Source organism: Centruroides sculpturatus, unplaced genomic scaffold, assembly GCF_000671375.1.
Source record: "Centruroides sculpturatus isolate CEXI.00-Female unplaced genomic scaffold, Cexi_2.0 scaffold116, whole genome shotgun sequence".
In the NCBI taxonomy this organism is placed as follows: domain Eukaryota; kingdom Metazoa; phylum Arthropoda; class Arachnida; order Scorpiones; family Buthidae; genus Centruroides; species Centruroides sculpturatus.
In genome coordinates, this window is record NW_019384401.1 from 704,141 (window position 1) to 727,486 (window position 23,346).

At 30.7% G+C, this 23,346-nt stretch overlaps 1 long non-coding RNA gene across 1 annotated transcript; it reads right to left on the bottom strand.

Annotated features, from left to right (window-relative positions):
- Window positions 1-13,184: 13,184 nt before the first annotated feature.
- On the bottom strand, window positions 13,185-15,029 carry LOC111618651. Its single transcript, XR_002755607.1, has 3 exons — window positions 14,898-15,029; window positions 13,322-13,385; window positions 13,185-13,249 (listed from the first exon to the last, which is right to left on the bottom strand). It is a non-coding gene; the product is annotated as an uncharacterized LOC111618651 (long non-coding RNA).
- Window positions 15,030-23,346: the final 8,317 nt, after the last annotated feature.

Below are 23,346 nucleotides of genomic sequence, written 5' to 3' on the forward strand. Positions count from 1 at the left end.
TCCTTTATATCTTGCCCGTCTTTGGCAATTTTTAAGCCTATGTCCAATAGCAATTTTTTTAGGTTTTCGGTGACACATTCAGAGAATGTGTTACCTTTGGACAAGTTCGTGGGAAAAGGCATAATTATATCTTTTTTGGTGTTTTTCTTTCTTTCCAAAAGTTTTTGAATAAAAAGTTTTGTCAAGTCCGGGCTCTCGCATGTTAATGGTAGTTAAGTCATTAATTAATTAGATAACAATAATTTATTATTAAACCTATTATATCTTTTATTATTATTTTTCATTAGACACAATCGGCATTCGGTATTATATTTAATAGTATTAAATAAATTCAACAACTTTTAAAGAACATCTCTTAGAAATGTGGTGAATGTTGCTAAAAAGTAAATAAAAACTATATTTTTGGAGCCAGGAACGGATTAACACATGATTAAACATTTCTACACATTCCCATAATTAAATGTATATACAAGTACAGTAATTCTCTCCTCATTCAACTATTACTCTATTGCATAATGAATATGAAATTTGTATTTTGTTCCCATTTTTGAACGATTTAACACACAAAGTCATGGATGTAAATATTTTAGAGCCAAAAAATTTGACTTTTAAATTGTTATTCTGGAAATACCTGGAATGAATCTGTTTACTTTAATCATTTGGTGTCTGATCCTTTTGATTCAGAAATTACTATGCATTGGAAATAATCAGTACTAAGCATCACCTGATTGAAACATTCAGGAATTATTTTTAAAATATTTATATTTCAGTTAATTGGAAAGAAATAAAATTTTATACATCCGAGATCTCGAGATTTTTATTGTACGAAATAACATCAAAAACAGAATATCTTGAAGAACCAACGTTACAAATTTGCTATCTCTCTGTCATATTGAAGTTTTAAAGTATGTAAACAGGCTTACAAAGGCATTTTTTAGTTTAGAATGTATACAATTTATTTAAATTGTCAAGTATTATTAAACTCGATGATGATAGATACATTTATTTCTAATAAAGTTTAATATATTTTGCCTAGTTATTCTAATCTAATTCTAACACATCAAAGATGGCGAAATTATTTATCGACAGTTAATCACAGAAACATTACACAGTCGTATAGAAACTGTAATAGACATATATATATATATTCTGTTAGAAAGTATCAATTACCAGCGATAGATCAATGGCAGCTTAGTTTAAAAACGGCGTATGTTATACTGAGTAACTGAGTAAAATTTAAAAACCAGACTTCAATAACACCAATAAGACGTAAGGAAAAGGAAAAAAAAAACACGGTCTCGGAAGCAATCCGAGACCGTGTTCTGTTTTCTTTTCATTACGTCTCATTCTTTTTTTGTTCGTATCATTCCGGAAGCAACCCGGAATGATACGAACAAAAGACTTTACGTTGAAAGAAATCTAAAATCGTTAATGAAGTACACTCACCCTCTACGGCCACGAATAACAACAAAATTCAGATGTTTTTAACATACAAATAAATGCATTAATGCCAGAGACGTAAAGCGATATCCAATGGCATAGAGATAAGCTATAAAAAAAGAACTTGGAATGAGTAAAATCACCATGTAATAATTACAACACTATCGGACAATTGTCAATCTTAAATGTTAATTAGTTAGGTTATTGCATTAATTTTTTGGAGATTATTTATATTATAATAGTAATTTAGGATTTAAATATTAAAAAATTCAGTAAATATGTTCTAAATTTCATTTTAAATTTGAACTAAACAAACGTTCGATATTACGTTGTTTCCGATTCGAACACAATTTCACACTTTCCCTTTTTCATTAATAATTTTTTTAAAATTTGGCACATGTTAACAAAAGATTACGTAAAGTTTCCAAGCAAAAAAGAATTTTCCAATGTTGCGAACAAATTTAAGAAAAAATAGAATTTTAAAATAAAACAGAACTTCTTTCATTGTGTTGATGCAATGAATGTAGTGAAGGAAAAATTGTTGTGAGATAGAAACAGATTTTCGATATAAAATTTCCACCACGCGGATCGGAATCACACATTATCGATGGACTGGCCACGTACAGTTTTCCAGGTTTTCTTCACGCATATAACACATAAATAAGGACCACATTGCCTACAAATAATCTTCTCTGGAAGCATCTTTTTAATAAAATTACAATGATAAGTGCGTGTTTCATCATTATTCGTTATCCAAGTGAAAATAGTAATTAGGACATAAGCCGTAGAACGAACGTTTATACTGAATTATTTTGTATTTTAGAAATGTTGAAAATGATCATGACATTTTTAAATCTGTCATGGAGTCATATAAATATACCAATACCTTTAATAAGTATGAAAGGCTTTTCGTTTAGACCTGAATTATTATAATCATATCAACGAGTTCCAAATCGCTTACACATGACCGGTACAAAAATTAAGTCCCGTTACCTCTGCTGTTAAATCATCTCATATAAATATATAGATAAATATATAAATAAATTTTCATTTAGTTGTATATAATGCATTGTCTCTGTTGAAAACTTCTGAAATAATTTTTTGGTATAAATTTTATAATATTTTCCAATAAAAATTTGTAATATTTGCTTTAAATAAGTAAACAAAATTAAATTTTATGCAAAGGTTATTCCAATTTTACATAGATTTCAATTTTACATATTGAGATTTATAAGTTCTCGGGCAATTATTCCATGTGCTTTATCATATTAGCATAATTACTGTGCATTACAACATAATTTGAAATGCGATCACGCACGAAACGTTGTAAAAAATTGCATTTATCAATAGTGTATTTCTGATCAATTGAAAACGGCATGGAAGAGGATTGAAACGTGGTCCGGATTGCATGTAAAAATACCGATTACCTTTCTGATATGGCTGCTAATGTTTAAAATGGCGGAAATAAGGAGACGAAACTATGTTAGAATGATTTTCACAAGTATATGTACTATATCCATAAGCTAATCCTTATGTGTGCCATTATATAAATATGTATTTATATCTTTTTATCCTTTATTGATAAGAAAAACTGTAAAAGACTTTTGAAATCAAAAATTTTTCTTGTGGAATTTAGCTATTTTAAGGTCGGAGATTTAAATTTTATTTAATTCTTGGGAATAATATTGTAGTGTTACAAATAACTTGTTGGAATCTCTCAAAATAGTAGAAACCTTTCTGTTAGGATTTTTCCAAAATTCTCTTTACTATCTTCTCCGATATCCGCGGAGAGAAACGTGGAAAATGGTATACAAATTCAAAATAAGAATTATCAAATACTGTATTACTTTTAATTCGAGGCAAATTCAATCAAATTAAGTAAATTTAAAGAAAACTGATTTCGGCAGTATCTCTCATAAATTATACGAATAATTTTGTTAATTCATTCGGAATTACATTCGGGTATTAATGCCGAAATCGATGAAGTAATATTAATGTTATGTTCCAAATATTCTCAAAATATTGCGTTAATTTTTTATATTGAAACAGTTATTTTACTCATTTACGAAATCTATACGGTGTTTATAAAAGTATGTTCAAGTAAGCATCTATAGTAGTTTTATTTTCTCATTGACGAGACTATGTCTCTTTTCTGAAATCGCACTACTGTCAACCTTAGACATATGAAGGAGTACATGACAGGAGATGCAATTTGGTAGTCCTCTGCTGCCTTGGTTCCTGCTTCTGGTGCTTCCTCCTTTCCAGCTGTTCCTGCTTCGGCTGGACTTCGTCTTTGGCTTGCTCCACTGAACTTGTTTCTGATTCGTCTTGGCCAGTGTCTAATCCTTTAGGTGCGTAAACTTGGACTTTGTTTCCCAGGACTTCTGCTTGTTCAGCAAATCTCTATGAACACAGATATTCTTTTTATTTTGTGAGATATCCGCTTTCCTGTTTATTAAAATGAAGGAGAAAAATGAGATTAGTGAATTGGCTTTGCATATTAGTGCGCAAGATAATGTGGATTGGACAGAATTCATTATGTTCACGTTGGCTATCCTGGATGATTTCGGAGAAACTGTACAAGTGGATAAAATCACAGAAAGAATATGCATAGTTACGGCATCTAATAAAGAAATGAAATGAAAAATTCTAGACGGAAACTGGAGCTGGAAACAAAACACTGTATACATTAAATCAGTTAGAAGGGATATAATAAGAATAGGTTATTACACATACCCTATGAAATAACAAGAAAAGAGATAGAAAAAAATGTCGTAGGAAAAGTAGTACAAATACAAAGAGAGTTTTTTTATGCCGAATAGCGAGATACAGACCGTAAGAAAGAATGTTACTATACAGAGGAGAAAAGAAATTTCCAATTACGTGCACATCAGAGGATGCAGAATCCGAGTGGATTAATCCTAGTGTAAAGTGGTTATGTGAAATCTGTATGTTGAGTGATCATAGGGCAAAAGAATGTTCAAATGTAAAGTGCCATAAATGTGGCGAAGTCAGACATAAAAAAATTTAGAAGAGAAATTGAAATTCATGTAAATAATGATAGACTGACAGAAAAAAGGCGATGTAAACAAAAGGTGTCGAATAGTCAAACACGTTTCCTTGTCTATTTAAACGATTACATTTTTTCTCTAAATTCGCGTAATTAACAGGAACAAATATGGGCTAAAATTGAAAGTAGAACAAAAAATCTTGCTACAACTGCATATTTTAGACATAAACGTAGAGTTTTAAAACCTAAGGATACACACAAGTGTACACATTAAGCAACACGGCCCACTGTACAGTACATCCGTTCCAATTCGAACGATCCTTTTTCAATACCAGGTAGCGGCATTCTGGGCACTCATCATAAAAGGTTTTTTATATTGAGGGAATGTAATAGACAGAATGAAGGAGCTGGACAGAATTAAACAAATAGCCACTACACTAGGATACAGAACTAACTCGATAGAAGGTCTAAACAAGTCTAAAACAAAGTGGAATCATGAAATTCATTGTCACCAGAGGTATGAGTAACATCACGAAGTAAATAGCGGAACATAAAAGGTATAATATGATCGTGAAAACAGCCCCAACTATGTATCGAATATTGAGAAACGATAAGGATAAACTAGAAACAAAAGAAATGGCAGGAGTGTACAGGATACGGTATAAAAGAATACAGTTGGGAATACAGAAAGATGATGCTATCTTTCTGTATTCCCAACTTGGTGTCACCACAAGAAACTTGAACGTTAGACTCAAAGAACATGAATGTAACGTAAGAAAAACATCCTATAGCACGATACTTTTCAGAATGGCGCTTAGTGATAAAATGAGAAAAGTCAAACATCATTAAGTGTTTACAGAAGTGGCACGCCGTCCACGGAACCCGTGGCAGTGCAGTTTTTCTTGTATTTACTAGTATATAGTATTTTATTATAACCACATATTCTATTTTCTTACAAATTTCTTGCATGTGAAAAACCATGATAAGATTGCTATTGTATATTTGAACATAATTTCGTATACGCATGTTCCCAATGAAAGCGCCGTATTGTCAAATACGGGACAGGCTTCACGGGCAAAATACAGTAGAGCGTCGTTTATCCGAATCAATTCGGGACTGGGGTGGTTCGGATAACGAATCATGTACAAAAAATATAGTAATTTATCCCATGTTGAAATTTTTCTCCGTTGCGTGTCGCTTCGCGTTGAATTTTCTTCGATGTTAAGCCTAACGAAGACTATTGTATCGTTAAAAATTATTTTTTTATTTTGTACAAACAAAATAAATTTATTGAAAAATATAAAAACAATAAAAAATTATACTTCAGATGTTAATTTAGTATCAAAAACGTAAAATATTTGAGTAGCCCGANATCTCCGGAATTAATGTTCAATCATGTTCAACGCAGGGAGGGATGTTCCATCTCTATTTGTCCAACATCTCGAACTGATAGTGAAATCGACTTGTTGATGGATTTTGTGAAAGCTTTTTGAGTCTCAACTCGGACTAAACCATCTTGACCAGCTTCGATCTTCTCCACACGTTCCATTCTTCAATCCATACGGATTCTGTCTGTCTCTTTCAATAATACGAGTTAGCCTTCCTTCAAGTTAAGTTGGCTCTTATTCCACTCGGGCCATCTCTGTAACTCGTTCAATTACTCAGAGTTTCACCTCATCGAAACTCTAGCCGTGTGATCTTTAGTGAATCTTTAGTGAGTATATTCGGGGATCTTTTCCTTTATATCTTGCCCGTCTTTGGCAATTTTTAAGCCTATGTCCAATAGCAATTTTTTTAGGTTTTCGGTGACACATTCAGAGAATGTGTTACCTTCGGACAAGTTCGTGGGAAAAGGCATAATTATATCTTTTTTGGTGTTTTTCTTTCTTTCCAAAAGTTTTTGAATAAAAAGTTTTGTCAAGTCCGGGCTCTCGCATGTTAATGGTAGTTAAGTCATTAATTAATTAGATAACAATAATTTATTATTAAACCTGTAATCTTTTATTATTATTTTTCATTAGACACAATCCGCATTCGGTATTATATTTAACAGTATTAAATAAATTCAACAACTTTTAAAGAACATCTCTTAGAAATGTGGTGAATGTTGCTAAAAAGTAAAAAAAAAAAAACTATATTTTTGGAGCCAGGAACGGATTAACACATGATTAAACATTTCTACACATTCCCATAATTAAATGTATATACAAGTACAGTAATTCTCTCCTCATTCTCTTTTCTTTTTGATTCAGAGAGTACTTGGGAATGTCGAATACTTCCTATATTAATAACTTATGTACAGGTTTAGCTGTAAATTTTTTCACTACATTTTCTTGCCCATAACGAAAACTCCCAAAAATATTTTAAAATGAACACAAATTGTAAGCGAAAACAAACAGTCTAATCAATTGTAAGTCTAAAGTCGCGACAGAGACAGTTAATAGAAATAACAATATTAACGACATTTATGAATAAATAATATTCAAAACCAAATTAAAATACTACTCATTAGCAGTTATTTAAAAAACGCAAAAGTATTATATGGGTTAAAAACGAGAAAATTTCATGTATTAAAAGAATTTCGAATGTTTACAGCTGACTCTTCCTATGCTTAAGCCATACTTACGCGCCGTCCAGCGATTGAAGCACTCGAAGTGGCAAATTATTACGCCAAAATCGAAGCATTACAGCTATTGGCAGCTCAGGAAGCAGAGGAGTTAATCGATCAAGACAAATTTATTGACTCTGGTTGTTTAATTAATAGTGTTTTGCCCCTGTAATCATACTTTCCTCTTAGCAGTAGAGTCGTGCTTGTTATTAATCTAACTCCGTTCGCGGTAAAATATTTGTATTGAAATAACATGACTTGCTGTACAAATGGAAAATTCATATATAGTTAATCTGGTCCTCTTCTCTGTGATGATACCATCTGTTATATTATATTTTAAATATTATTTTATATTATTAATTAGTATAAAATGTAAGAAAGCTTAATATTCAGGATAGATATGAGTTTTNCTTCTCTTGCGAACATCCTCAGTGTCTTGAACTATAGAACGTTCTATAACACTTTGCATTAATTGATTCATATATTGATTATTATTTCTGAGATAGTCAAAAACCAGTTCAATAGAAAATCCATAATTATTAAATATATAAGACAGTTGAGCTATCCAATTCCGATTTGTATTTATCTTCTGAGATCTATTATATAACAATAGCATAAGCCTATTAGACAGATCATCTGTGTTAATTATCTTATGTAACCATTTCAAGCATGCTTTAAATAAGATCGTATTTATTTTATATCTCTTGAATTCCAATCGAAGAACACTCCCTGGCGTATTAAATTCCAATTGATATAACTTACGTATGAATATGTTCTGAAGCTTTTCAAAATTATTAAATTTGTTGAGAGACCAAATAGGAGCAGCATATAACAAGGCATTTAGCACTATAGAATTGAACAGCCTAAAATGAATCTTATTATTTCTTATTTTTGCTCTAGAAAACAAAATTATCAAATTATCCAAAAGATTTCTAGATTTAATCATAATATATTTGTAGTGTTTCTCAAACGACAAATTAAAGGTCCATATAAGACCTAAAAACTTCTTTTCGTTGACAATATTTAATTTCTCTTCATGAATATAGAAAGACATGACTTTCTACTAAGGGTGTTAGGCAGAGATATAAGGGCAGATGCAGAGGTAAATGGACAGACGGATTCGTAATGTCGGATCGAGAGACAACATAAGGAAGTGACTCGCACTACAATTCAAACGTAACAAAGATTTAATAAAAAAAATAATGTGTATTAGGTACGATACAGAATTCTAAGGTTATGTCGCAGAGAGAGAGAGTTTACAGAACGAGCGCGAGTTGTATAAATACCTGGGGATAATGTGGCTGTTCTCGTAGGCAAAAATTTGGTTGATTGTTGGCTGATAATTGTCCGATGAGCGTTGAGACTGGTTCCGATGAGGATTAGGTTCACGATAATATCCACAGCACAAAAAGATGGGCACTGATCGATAATATTCCGATATCCGATGGGCACTGATGGATGATATTGGGAGTAAACGGTGTGGGTTTTCTGTGTTGGAAGGACGGACGACGACTGACTAATTTCGGCCGTCTCTGGCGATATTTACGGACGATTTCAGCCGTGCAGAGGTTAATAGTTCACGAGAAAGCGTCATGTTGCTTTCGAGAAAATGAAACGGGAGACTTTCTCAGGTAGCTAAGAACAACAATTGTTGCATAACTTGCGAAATGTTAATATTAAAGACTAGGTCTGATATAGGAATTTCTGCTATCTGACAGTTAAGTTTGGGTGTATTCTATTTGTATAATTTGGGTAAATTTATTGTTGCAGAAATAAGCTTATTGCACAAATCAAGTGATGAAGACAATTTTTATTTAAAAGAGATTGTCTGTGTGATCAGTAGAGTGGTATACAGAACTTTACAGGTGATCAACCCTGTTCTTAGGCACACAGAAGCAAATAGCAAAAACTATAATTCTATATACAATAGTAAATAAATAGAGAATAGTAGGGGGAAAAATTGTATATTGTTAGTAGTATATTAAGTGAAATGAAAAATATTGATAAAATTGATATCTCTGGACAAATGAACGGAACTTGATCAAATTTGATATGTATGTGGAAAAAATAGCAGATTACGACGAAATTCATACTTTGTCATGATGACACATATTTTTTAGTTTTTTTTTTATAAAATGTGAATTGAGTTAGAAGGAATTCCAGTATAGGTTTGCTTTTTTAAGCCGTTCGTTCGTTCTTTCGCTTACTTGGCTGCTTGCCTCTAGGAAGCCTATATATTAACGAGTTTTTGATTGGACCATCTTCGGTGAACTGTGTTGGTCCTCTCTATGATGTATCATTATCTTGTATACTACGGAAAATTTAATACAGTATTGCAATTGAAATCGATCTTATAAGCCCATCAGACCGAAAAGAGAAGTGAACCGCTGGTTCCGATGTTCGTGGTTGTTCCTGTCAATAAATGTCTTGCAGCCTATAAGGCTATTCTTAATTAAAAAGGGATACTTACCTGACTCAGCTAATTCATATTGTTCTTGTCTGCCTTGGGCGACTTACGTGCAGTAGTCCTTTGCTGCCTTGGGTACTCGCTTCCTGCATGGTGATTGGTCCCTGTTCCTGGTCCTTCCTCTTTGGCCGCTGTTCCTGCTTCCGCTGGATTTCGTTTTTGGCTGGCTCCATTGAACTTGTTGCTGATTCGTCTTGGCTAGTGTCTAATCTCTTGGGTGCTTGGTCTTGGACTTTGTTACCCCGGACTTCTGCTTAATGGCTGGTTAGTGAAGAAGACATTTGAGACATATCACCCACAAAAAATACTCAACGTCAAACTTTTTCTACTTGTTTCCAGCGTGATATACATGCTTGTGTGACATTATCAATTACACTTAGTTTCATGCCAAGAATTCGCATTGAATAATGTAAATAAATATTATTAGTAAATACAGAGTTGTTATAATTAAAGTTTTCTTATTCAGAGCACACTGTACATGTAAACAATAATTGGTTTGACACCAAAATTTGTACATGGACTATGCGTGCTAGGAAGCAAAAAAGAGTTAAATTAGAAAGTTCTGTTAGGTGAAACTTTACAAGAAAGTATACGAAACAAAACACTGTATAAAATGAAAACTGAAGATCAACTTTAAAGTAACATTTCAGTCTGTTATTTTAAGACAATTACGAATAGAGTCAATTATTAATTGTCTGTTCATCACCTTCAAATTTTACATCTGAACAATGAGGCACACATTGATCAACTTTCCTTAGTTCAGTAAACAGCGGAAGGTATGTCCCTTGCTCCACGAATAAAAGCGTTTTCGTGCTGTAGTTGTTTATTTTTTTATGTATTTATTCTGTAAAGCGAATGTTTTTCAATTAATTTTTGCATAGTCTGTGCAAAAATTTTGATGCCATCTGCTTACTGGTTACAGATTCAGTGCTGTGAATAAGGAAACTAATTATGGCCACCCTGTATACACCAATATAGCTATAATTCATTTACTAGATACAATGGTAATTAAAATAAATTTTATACTCACATTTTTTCAAAAATTGAACAATGTGATAAAAATTGAAACTTTCTTTATCTGTGTCAACGTCTTTCCAATGCAGAAGCTGTCCAGATTTCAATTTTATCACTAGCTTACTCTCAGGAGTACATGCAATATTTCCATCCTTTTCAAGAGTATCATTAAATAAAGATACAATTGACGATGAGCTGGAGTACCTATCAGATTTCTGCCCATTATCTTTCTCAATTTCTTCAACAGTACCTGTTACTGAAGAAGATGACAATTCTAATGATTTCTCACGTTTATTCCCTTGTGATTTCATAGAAGAGATATAAAGATTGATATCTTGTTTACCTTGTTCTTTGGTACATTTACCATTAATAATTTGTAATAATTCATCCGAGTCTATGCCAAAACTGACATCACAAATTTTTTTTGTTNCAGTACGAGTTGACAGAGACCTTCCTCCATAAAACCCGAAAACGTCACCTCCTATCCTCCCCGCTACGGGCATTCCAACCAAAATTCCAGCTTTTATTTTTCCTGCTAGAGGCGCCCTAATATTCACAATAACTCTTAACAATACAATTTTGAGAATTGTTGAAACGAGTTGATTATTACAAGCGATTCTTGTCGGATGCAAGTTTTTCGAGTGCGAATTAATTTTGAGATAATGAGTGGTGTAAGTAAGTTAAATTATCTTATTTCGTGTTTTATTTCATCAGTTGTTTTATGGCAAGTGCTTAATTGAAATCAAAACAATGCTTCAATACTGATTTTTGTGGCATAATTTAAGACTGCCGTTCGTGACGCTTATTTGTGAAAATTACTCTACTAAATGAATCTCCGATGACCTTCAATCGATAATGATACGTTAATTTTAATTGTCATAATTAGTTTTACTTTTCCGCTGTTATATATAACAGAGGGAAGTTCGATGATCGATAGAAAACGACTTTTTCCAACATTTTTACAATTATAGAATCGGAGGGATCGTGAAACGTCGAAAACTACTAAAAAGAAAAAAGTTTGGGTGCTTTTCTGTATGCCTGTAAGATAGAGTGTGCGTGTAGTGTACGATTTGATTCACTCAGTTTGCAGGTTAATAGTTAATAACTCTTGTGCCTTTCTTCGAAAATTGCTAAGTTTTCAGAGGTTTGTGTACAGTATTAAAGGCATTGAAGCTGTTATATTTTAATGAATAAAAGTCCACGGGGTGAAAGATAGAGGGGTTCGTGTTTCGTATGTCCTGAGCGGTTGGACCTAATGAAGATTTTACTACTCTCAAAATTAAGCTTTTGCCATTTCGTAATANATGACATTTTTAAATCTGTCATGGAGTCATATAAATATACCAATACCTTTAATAAGTATGAAAGGCTTTTCGTTTAGACCTGAATTATTATAATCATATCAACGAGTTCCAAATCGCTTACACATGACCGGTACAAAAATTAGTTGTATATAATGCATTGTCTCTGTTGAAAACTTATAAATTTCTGAAATAATTTTCTGGTATAAATTTTATAATATTTTCCAATAAAAATTTGTAATATTTGCTTTAAATAAGTAAACAAAATTTTCGCTAGTGCTGTGGCACTGCAATCTTTGGCTATATCTTAGGCTACTCCGGTATTTTTTTTGTTGGTGTGTGTGTTTTAGCTGGCAGCACTGGCATATTTGTGTGGTGTTTTTCTGAGGACTGTGTGTTGTGCTGAATCGAACGTTTTTGATACTAGATCAACTTCTAAAGTATATTTGTTTTGGTTTTTATATTTTTCAATATATTAATTTTGTTTGTAAAAAATATAAAAATAATTTTTAACGATACAATAGCCACGATTATTATTTTAAAAAGTTTATGTTAGGCTTAACATCGATGAAAATTCAACGCGAAGCGACATGCAACAGAGAAAAATTTCAACGTGGGATAGGTTAATATATTTTTTCGTGCATAATCGGTTATCCGAACAACCTCAGTCCCCAATTGATTTGGATAAACGATGCTCTACTGTATAACTAAATTAATATTTATTAAATAATTTAGAATATTCTGGAAGAAAAGAATCAGCCTGGAGCGGGACTCAAATCTGCAACTCTTGCTTACTATGCAAATGCTTTGCCAGTTATGCTAACTGAGCCTCAGTCCAATCTCCTCTTCCAGACATATTTAAATATGATATAACCATCCTTGGGTATGAATATGATATAACCATTCCAGTCTCCCTCTAGTAACAAATTATTTAGTAATTAATTAAATATAATTGTAAGAAAGTAGCCCAATGTAATCTAGTAGTTGTTTGGCTTTACAAAGTTATTAGGTTTAGTGATGTTTGTTAGAATAAATGAAATACGTGATATTTTTAATTAATATAAATGTAAATGGTATTGAAAACATGCAAGAAAGATAACAAATTTCATGAACTCCCTAAATATGAAATTATAACCAGGCAATTTGCCAAATTATCAAGCTATGATTAGGCCCAATAATAAGACTGTCTTGGTTTAATCAAAAATCAAGTTTGTTGAGTGAAATTATACATTAATATTACATGGTTTTAATTAATTTTTATAGTTTTTTTTTTATTAAAAAGCTTATACCATGTTAATAAAATTTTAAATTTTGACTTTGATTAAAAAAACAGAACAAATAAATACCTCAGGTAAGCAAAATTCTGGTGAACTATCAATAAATACTCTTCCGGCACATTCTCTTAATTCCTTCATAAAAATTTTCAATTAAAGAAAATATTTGAATTTATTAAAAAGTAAAATAGAAATAATATTACTTACTCCTTCTAACTGAGCATCATTAGAATTGCGAGGTATCCAAGTTGAAAGATTAGCTAATCTAGAACTGAAATTCAGTTACATATTAACAATTATAAATTTATTTTTAAAATTTTCTTTTACTTTACACAGTTTATCCTAAAAGTTTTCTAAAATGGTTAAAAAACATATTTACTTACAAGCAATTAAATTTTTTATTGTCTATTATTTAAAATGCATTCTGTTCACAACAACATATTAATTATAATGAACATTTTCCAAGGCATTATCAAAAGTGTTTTAAGTAGAGATGAGCAAATACTATCCATGAATATTTTCTAGTATTCAAATATTACACATCTTTGAATATCCCACTGATTAAAAAAAATTTGAATACTATGAATACTTTAAATATTGTGCTGCATGTACAGACAGCACTTCTTCAGCCAGCATTACCAGATAGATAGAATCAATTATCCTTAAAGTATCTGCAAAATTTCCCCGAATTATGGAATTTTATCAAAAAATTTCCCACAATATCATCAATATTACAGATACAATTTTTTCAATTGATTCAAGTTATGAATATTTTTGAAAAGTTATTTATTGAATTTTCACATAATGATTTGTTCTATTTCATAATTTGAAAATATGTAAGACACCTAATATTGTATAAACTAGTTGGAAGAAAGAAAAAACATACATAAAACTGTATTTTCAATTTATATTATTTCATTTTAAAAACATAATACAATTGTCCACGTTTTTTCTTTTCACTTCATGTACTGTACATATTATCATGATAATAAACCAAATACTCTATCTATTTATGTGTTCACATGCTTTAAATATACTGCAAGAATATAAAAATTCTTAAATTTCACCTGCTTTAGTATATCTTTACAGTTTGAATTATAAATGCAGACATTTTCAAATATTTTTAGTTGATAATAATATATTAAGATAAGAATCTCGACTGTTTATAATGAATGTATTTATTTAATTAGTATAGAAGTACAAGAGAAGTATGAGGAGCATCCAGAAAATAAAAAACGTTTGTCTATGAAAAAATTTTAAAAAATCTAGCAATGAGAGTTGCGTAACTTTCCCAGCTATTATGAGATTTTTATTTTAAAAAATCTTTTTTATTATTAAGAAAATAAAATAAAATTGTGTGTGACACCATCTGTTATCAGATTTTGTTGTAAAAACATTTTATATTTTTAATTACTATACAATGGTAAAAAGCTTAATTTTGAGAGTAGGGATAAGTTTTATAAAAAAAAAAAAAAGTGTAAATGCTAATAAGTATTCTTGTATTCTTTGCATAATCATTCTGTTCTGCATTCAACAGTTTTAAATGTGATAATATCCATTTGAAAATGAATGAAGACATTTGTTTTAATAAACTTGTATAGTTTATTTGCTGGTTTCTGATATTGGTGTGTGTTATTTAAACAGAACCAGTTTTTGAGATAAATTGTTTATTATTTATATAATTGTATTAATTATTTTGTTATAAATTAATCATTAAATTATTACTAAAATTTTATTTAACTATACTTATTTTTAAAAATCAATTTAAATATATATATCTTACCTTGGAATAAGAGGGAGTGGCAAAAAGTGAAGAACTGACATTGCATCAAGACCACAATCTAACATAATGGTGGTGTTTTTGAATTTTAAAACATTGCATGATTTGTTTGGATGCCCACTTAAACAATACTATATTAAAAAATAAAATTTAATTATAAATATTTTTGATAATTTTTATAAGAGTAAATATTAATTTGTAATAAAAGCATTTTTACTTTGTTCTTTTTATTCATCATACATTCTGGCAAAGGTAAAATTCAATATAACAAAATCCTTTACATTATCTAACTATATACATATAGAGTGACTCCTGATAATCTAAACTGATTATTACAAAGGCTTGTTCAGATTAGTAAAAAGCTTAAATTACAGGGTTATTATATAAAGCAAAGAAAGTTAAGAAAAAAGACTACAGATAAATACATATATTTTAATTATAAATAAAAATTTTTATGCTAAATGTAGGTTGATAAATACATTTATGTTAAAATGCACAGTTTAGTACAATCCTAGTAAGCTAACCATTCACCAGTTCAACACATCTAGTAATCCAACACTAGTCAGCTATATGATATTACTGGCACAGTTGCCAAGTCAGATAAGCTTCTCATTAGTTCAAATGGCAGTTTCCACTAAATTTGAACACCTATGTGTATAATGTATATAATATGTACTAGGGGGTTTCCAACTTTTTTCACATATCAACCCTTTTAAGAAAATTTTTTTCCATCAACCTACTTAAATATATATTTTATTTTTGAATATATTGTTTTTATATTTAGAAAGTTTTGAAAATGATAGNGCTTACGTCATCGCTATTTATTTAGAAAATTTGTTGAATTGGAAAAGTATTCATTAGTGAAAAACGTTATATACGAAGGATATGAACCTGTAAACGATGCATCTCAAACTGATAACATTAAATCAGAGTCTAATCATCGATATTTATTTAGAAAATTTGTTGAATTGGAAAAGTATTCATTAGTGAAACAGGTTATATACGAAGAATACGAACCTGTAAACGATGCATCTCAAACTGATAACATTGAATCAGAGTCTAATTCAAGCAATTGTGAAGAATTTGATGCAGAAATCGATAATAATGATCAATATGGTAAGATATGTTATTACTCTTATTTTTATAACACAATGTCTTTCAATTTCTTTTACCATTAAACAGTTATAAAAGTTTTAAATTCGACTGTGTAATAATTTTAACACTAAATCAAATAATTAATGTTTCTTCCATTGCATTGTTAATGAAACTAAAGTGGAACAATATTTTACAATTTATTTTACTTAAGCAGAAGTTTCTTTGTTGAATAAAAAATATTTTAAATTTTGTTGTATCTGTTTAATTAAAATTCCAATTTTTATCACTTTTTGCACTTTCTCATTCTTGAATTGCTTATTAGTATTTGAAATCATTTATATCTTGTGTTGACTTTGGACGGATAATGTAACTGCATGTTTGAGAAGCGTGATGGTTTTTGGATAATTTATAGTTAATAGCTGCATTATAACTTTTACANACAGGTCTACAGTAGGCTGAAGTTCAATCTTATTTAAGAAAGATACTGTATAATCAAGAAGACTCAAGCAGCTAAAGGAGTAACAAAAATCACATCTGAGAAATAAAGAATATCGAACAGTTCATAATGTAACACGAAATGGATCTGACGACAGAAGAACGCCAAGAACTCTTGAATGAAGAACACCAAGAAACTCGGCGAGATATGTTTTCTTCTGAAAAGAGGATTAATGCCGATATCTTATATTAAAGATCGTTTGAAGAAGTGGGAGGATGTCAGAACAACGGTCTTAGAATGGCATCCAAACCAGGTTAAGGCTTGGGGATTTCTGCAATTGCAATACTATTAATTACTTACGAAAAATCCCGAAGAAGAGAGAAAAGCAATCGACATTAGACAGATTCTTTAACCCTTTCAAACAGAAAAAAAACACGACTAATAAAAACGCAAGACTATGTATGTATGTATTTTTATTATCATCAATACATATAAATAAAGGTAGTAAGAAAGTATATATTTTTTTATTTTGGGGGGTCTCCAGAACCAATTAATCAAATTCCCATAGAAACCTATGGTAAATCGATAATCGGTTAACGAACAATTCGGATAGCGAACAAAGTCTTGGAACGGATTATGTTCGTTAACCGATCACCCACTGTAATTGATTGGGGGCGCTGCACGACATCGTCGGTGTTGGTGACTTTTTTGTTCGACCTTGAGCTACTGTAGAGAGGCGATTTGTTGATTTTAATTGTAAATTAACGTCTTTGGTTTGTTAATGTTCTTTCCGTCGTTGCATTTGGTGCTAATATTGTTGATTATGGCTGGAATAGAAAGCAACCCTGGTTTGTTGCAACACTCTCCTCCCGGATCAAGCCAAACAGCAATGCAAAAGAAGAGGCGTGGACGTCCTAAAAAGGTACTTGTACCTTGCTCTGATAATACAAGTTATTTAACGGAAATAATTAACGAAAACGACGGTATAGATGAAGAAATAAGAGAAAATAGAGAGACAACAAGAAAATCTAAGATCGTCGATTATTTTGATTTATCAGATCAGTGTGCTCAAATTGGCGATAGTGAACCAGAATATACGCTAAAATCAATTTACGAGCTAATACAGAGTAAATTTGATTCACTAAATCAAGAAATTAGTGCTATTAAACAGAAAATGAGCCGCATACAGTTAGATAATATCAAAATCAAAGAAGATATGAAAGCCATCGACCAGAAGATTCTTACAGGTGAAATGAAAATGAAGGAAATTTTGCATTTAAAAGGTACGTTTGAGTTCCAATTGAATAATATTCTTAATGGAAATAACAATAAGAATCTAATAGTAATCAATTTTCCGTTTAAATCGAATGATAAGTTAAAGGAGTTCATTCAATTTATTGAGTTAGAGCTAAAATTAGTAAACATAAAAATTGATGATTTAATTTCATTGGGAAAAAGTAATTCTGATAGCCATATTGTGAAAGTAGTTTTAGTATCAGTTAAAGATAGAAATCTTATTCTTAAAGAATTTTGGCGAAATAAATCCAAATTTGCAAACGAGACTACTAAAATTATCATGAAGTCAGATCTAGCCATAGATCTAGAATAAGAAGAAAAAAATCTCATTAATAAAATTAAAACAGAATTTTCTGCTGATACCAAAGTAACGGTGAAAGATGATTACTTTATAAAAAACCACCTCAAACATTCTTTGGATATGAATACAAATGAAATTATTCCAATAGATCATTTTTTATACCAGGCAGATCAGACACTATGAATGGCATAATTGCTTCGAGTAATAAACAGCATAATATTAATGATAATCATTGGTTAACTCTCAACAAAGATAATCATGGAGTCAATAGTAATAGTTACAATGAGAATACAAAATTAGTAGTTAATGAAAATTACAACAAAACTTTAATTACCTTTTGGAACTGTCAAGGTTTGAAAGCTAAGTTGCATGCTTTGATGGTAAATAGATTTATAAAGTTAAATGTGATAGTCGGATTCACTGAGACTTGGTTGATAGAACTAAGTTCAATGGAAAAAAAGTACTTTGAAGCTGATAATCATATAGTATTTATTGAAGCTCTTAGAGTGAGTAAATATGGCCATCCTTCTGGTGGAATTTTACTTCTGGTGAAGAAGACGTTTGGGCATATCACTTACCAATATAGTTCGTTGAACTACATAGTTGCAATTATTAAATTAAATCAAAAGCTCAAGTCTCAGATTGATAAGCATCACTTAAGAATTATAGTTACGTATCTTGCTCCTTCTAGTAATAAAAAGTCTATCCTCACCGCAATTCAACATCATATAGATAAATGGGCTTTTTAAACTCAAAGTTGGATCATTGGTGGAGATTTTAACTCTCGTATTGGTGAAAATATGGATACCAAATTTTACCGAAAGTATTAAGAATATCAGTAATACAAGAAAATCTAAAGATGAAAAGCTCAATTGTGAAGGTAAAACACTGCTGGACTTTGTGCAAGAAAATCAACTTATTATATTGAACGGCAGATTAAATGGTGACGTCCCGGCTGAATTTACTTATTTATGCAATAGCAATAAGTCAATAATTGATTATATGATATGTTCTGAGGTTTTGGGAGATCAGGGTATGGCCTTAACAGTTTTAGATGAAGACTTATCTGATCATTTCCCTTTGCAGCTTGAAATACAAAATGATGAATCTATGTTAAAATGTAGAGGAGGGACTCAACTACTAAAAAAAATAAAAAGAATATAATCTAAAGTTTAATACTCAGCTATGGCGTAATTCCTCCGAATCCATAACATCTTCTAATGATCTTCTAATGCAGGAAAAAAATAATGATCCAATTGCAAACTATCGGAGGTTATTATCTAAACTATCTGAATGCCAGGTCAAGTATCGTCATACGACCAGAAATGTTAAATATAAAAATTCTTGGTTTGATGACTGTTGTTATCGACATAAGATTATTAAACAACGTTTCTTAAAAACGTTTAGGAAAACTAATTTATCTGAGGATCTATATAAGTAGTAAGAAAACTTACATGAACTTATTAAGAGCAAAAAAGAAACGTCATATGTTTAATTTAAATAAAACATTAATGGAAGCAAGAAATTCGAGCACATTTTGGAAAATTATTAATGACTATCGACATAAGAGTCAACGGTTTACTAAGCAAAGAACTATTAGTGACGAGGATTGGTTTGATTATTTCCAGAAATTTTTGGATAAATATTTATATAATCAGGCAAATATTTACATTAAAGATTTGACAGTTCTTCACATAAATCAAAATGAAACTTTTGATGTTCAGGAAATTCAAGAATGTATCAATAAATTAAAAAGCAAATCGGTTCCTGGATCCGATGGCATTCATAATTCTATAATTAAACTTTTGCCTTTCCAATTAATACAGTATTTGACCAGAATCTTTAATAATATTTACTCTAGTGGAGAAATTCCATCAAGCTGGAAGGAGGTGATTTTATTTATGATACACAAACATGGTAACAAAGATGATCCTGCAAATTATCGACCAATTGCGTTATTATCAAACTTCAGAAAGATTTTCACAGCCATTTTAGCCAAAAGATTAAACATGTGGACAAAAACAAAAAATCTACATAATCCTACTCAATATGCATATGTAGCCAATGGGGGCACGCAAAAAGCCTTATTTGTTTTAATGACATTAATTCAACTGCAGTTATTAAAAAAGAGAAATAAAGTTTTTGCTATTTTTTTGGATTTATCAAAAGCATATGATTCAATAAGCACAAAACTGCTTCAAAATAAATTACTTAAACATGAAGCTAGTAAACGATTAGTAAATATTATTGGTCAACTTTATGGCAATTATAAAGTTATAATCAAACAAAATAATATATGTAGAAATCCATTTTCAGTTTGCAGGGGATTGTTACAGGGTGATCCTTTATCTCCTTATTTATTTAATTTCTATTTATTTGATTTGAACGATTGTTTTACGAATGAAAACGACGGTATATTTATTGACAATATTTGTATTCATTCATTACCCTATGCAGATGATATAGTCATTGTTGCTCCTTCTGCAGTTGCTCTTTGACGTAAAATTTTACAAATAACTGAATATTTAAACAACTTGAAAGTTAAAATTAATCCTAATAAATCTGAGGTCATGATTTTCAGAAACGGAAATAGAATCAAGTAGTTGATGCACACTTTGAACACTGCATAGTCATCAGGTATGATAATGCTGATCTGTTAAAGTTCCCTCAATGAACACAGGTCAAATTACTGATGTTTGTCTTATGCCACACCACACATTAAGCAATCAGTGTACTTGATGGCATGCACACCTAATCACGTAATTTGTCACATCCTAGTAGTGGAGTTCTAGCAATTGATGATCCTCCTTGTAACTGGACTCATCAGTCTACAGCAGGGGTGTCCAACCCACGGCCCAATAAACATGTAAACAAAACCGACAAATTTTTAAATTTATTTGTTTATTTCAACGGCATAAACCTCAAAAAAAGAAGTTTCACAAAGCCATAAACCTTTATACATATTTTATTTTTTAATAAAAAGGAAATATTTTCAAATACTTGAAATGTGTGAATGAGGAAGGAATACTAAATAAAGCTAGAGTCATGACTCAAAGGATTATAGCCCCAAAGTTGGGGAAAGGAGAGAAAGGCCAAAAGATAGAAAGAAGTGAGAAAGGTTGGAAAATTAAAGATCAATATTTGCTTAACAGAAGATCTATTTAACCTTTCTCTCCTTTCCCCAAATTTGGGTCTATAATCCTTTGAATCCCAACTCTAGTTTTATTTAATATTCCTTTCAGTGTTGCAAGATTTAGCTACTTTGCACCAAATTTACTGAATATAAACTGCAACTTGAAAATTCCTGCATTATTCATTCATTAAACTGTTTTTGCTGCAAAGGTTTCTTTTTTAAACATTCTCTCATTGTGGACTGATAAAATTCATCATGAAAATTATGCTTATTTATTAAGCTTATATGTGCCTATCTATATTGAAGCTGGCACAGTTGATTACAGGTGACATTTAAATAGTAATCTAGAGTTACTGTACATACTTTTGTTGTGTACAGTAACTTAGTCTTCTTCCATCTCTTTGGTGTTTGCTGGATCTTGAACAAGCTATTAACAGATGTCTGGTATCTAAAAACTATTTTATTAGAAATGTTAGAACTTCCAACACTAACTTTATCTGAATCCATAGTCTCTTCTTCAATGCAAAACCATGACATGAAAAAAATCAATAAGTTAATTTTAAAGTCAGTAAGTAATTTTGAAAGATACAGAATTAAAAAGCTTAATTCAAAATTTAAAAAAATATACAATGTAATTTCTTATAAAATAGGACTGAGGGGGCATTAAGCCCAAAATTCATATCCTGTTAAATTATAGAAAATAAACCTACTTTTTCAATCAAAAAGAGTTCCTGTGTGATTTGTTCTTAATAGCAACCTTGTGCTAATTCCAAAGAAAATACAATAAAAAGAAAACTAAGTACATTAATAATAAAATGATTTCTGATAAATTTAGGTGACAATCAACAATAATTTAATGTGCTATATCATTTAGATAATTATCATCAATAATTGAATATAACACCATATATACAGATGTATATTGTTTTCCATCATGTCTGAACTTAAAAAAAATTATTTTTTCATTCTTTGCACATTTCAACAGTTCTACATCATTCTGTACCTTTTCAGAAAATTGTATGCAATTATTTTTACAATTGACACTTATGAACAATTCTGCTTTAATAAGTTCAACAAAATTCAATGGCAATTATAATACTTCCTGCCTTGGCCAAGTATCTATAAAATGAAACTTTCATTATTGGAGGAAAATATTATTGCCAATAAAGATCCTATCTTTGATGTGTTCACACAATCCTATACTGTGTTCAGAAATTAACTGAATGTTCTGTGTCACTTTTTAATTTTTAAAAATGACTTAATTTTTGAACAAAGTTTTTTTTTGGGTTGAAAATGTAAAGAAAGACAATTAAGCTTTCATGTAGAACATAGGACATCTATCATAATTATAGGACTGTCCTACTGAAAGTGAGTCACATGCAGTGGCGTACCGTGGGTGTCAGCCGCCCAGGGCGGAGGAAAATTTCGGCCCCCTTATTTAGTATTTTAAAAGACCAAAATTCAGTTTTGTCACAGAACAAGCAATGAAAAATTCGGTGATAGTGCAACGACCTGTTTAAAATAGTTCTATTGGATATTAGTGGTGTATATGAACGCGAATGAATCGTACACGCAAAAAAAAAAAAGAAAAAAAAAAGGTCAACAGGTTTCTCAGGATTTCCTTGGATGAAAAAATTACCGATTCCCAGACTGTCTGGACGATAGCACTATCGTAGGCGCAATGCAAGTATAGATTAGGATGTTTCAAATTTTTACAAGATATTATTATTATTTATTGTGAAATTTTGCCACCCCCACTATGGTACGCCACTGGTCATATGGCAACCCTACTTTCAACTACAGGTAACCCCCGTATAACACGGCACTTCTATAGCACGGATTCACTCTAACACGGTTCGAGAAATGGGTAAAACCCTCATACAACATGAAATGTAATAAATTTTTACATACTTAAGTACTAATAGTTCATGAAAATTATTATTTTCGTGAACTATTAGTACTTCAGTGTGTAAATTTTCTTTTCTCGTCTCCATACACATGGTCCTTTGCGAAAATTGTTTCAATTTTGCCAGATCTCGACGCTTCTGCTTCTTTATATGGTGCTTAGCACCATATAAAGAAATTTATAAAGATCTTTTAACTAGAAGCAAGCAATCTAAAATTACATACACTTTTTGCAAAAGGTAAAGCATGAATCTGAAAATAATGCAGAAAAATGCTCAGAGGATAA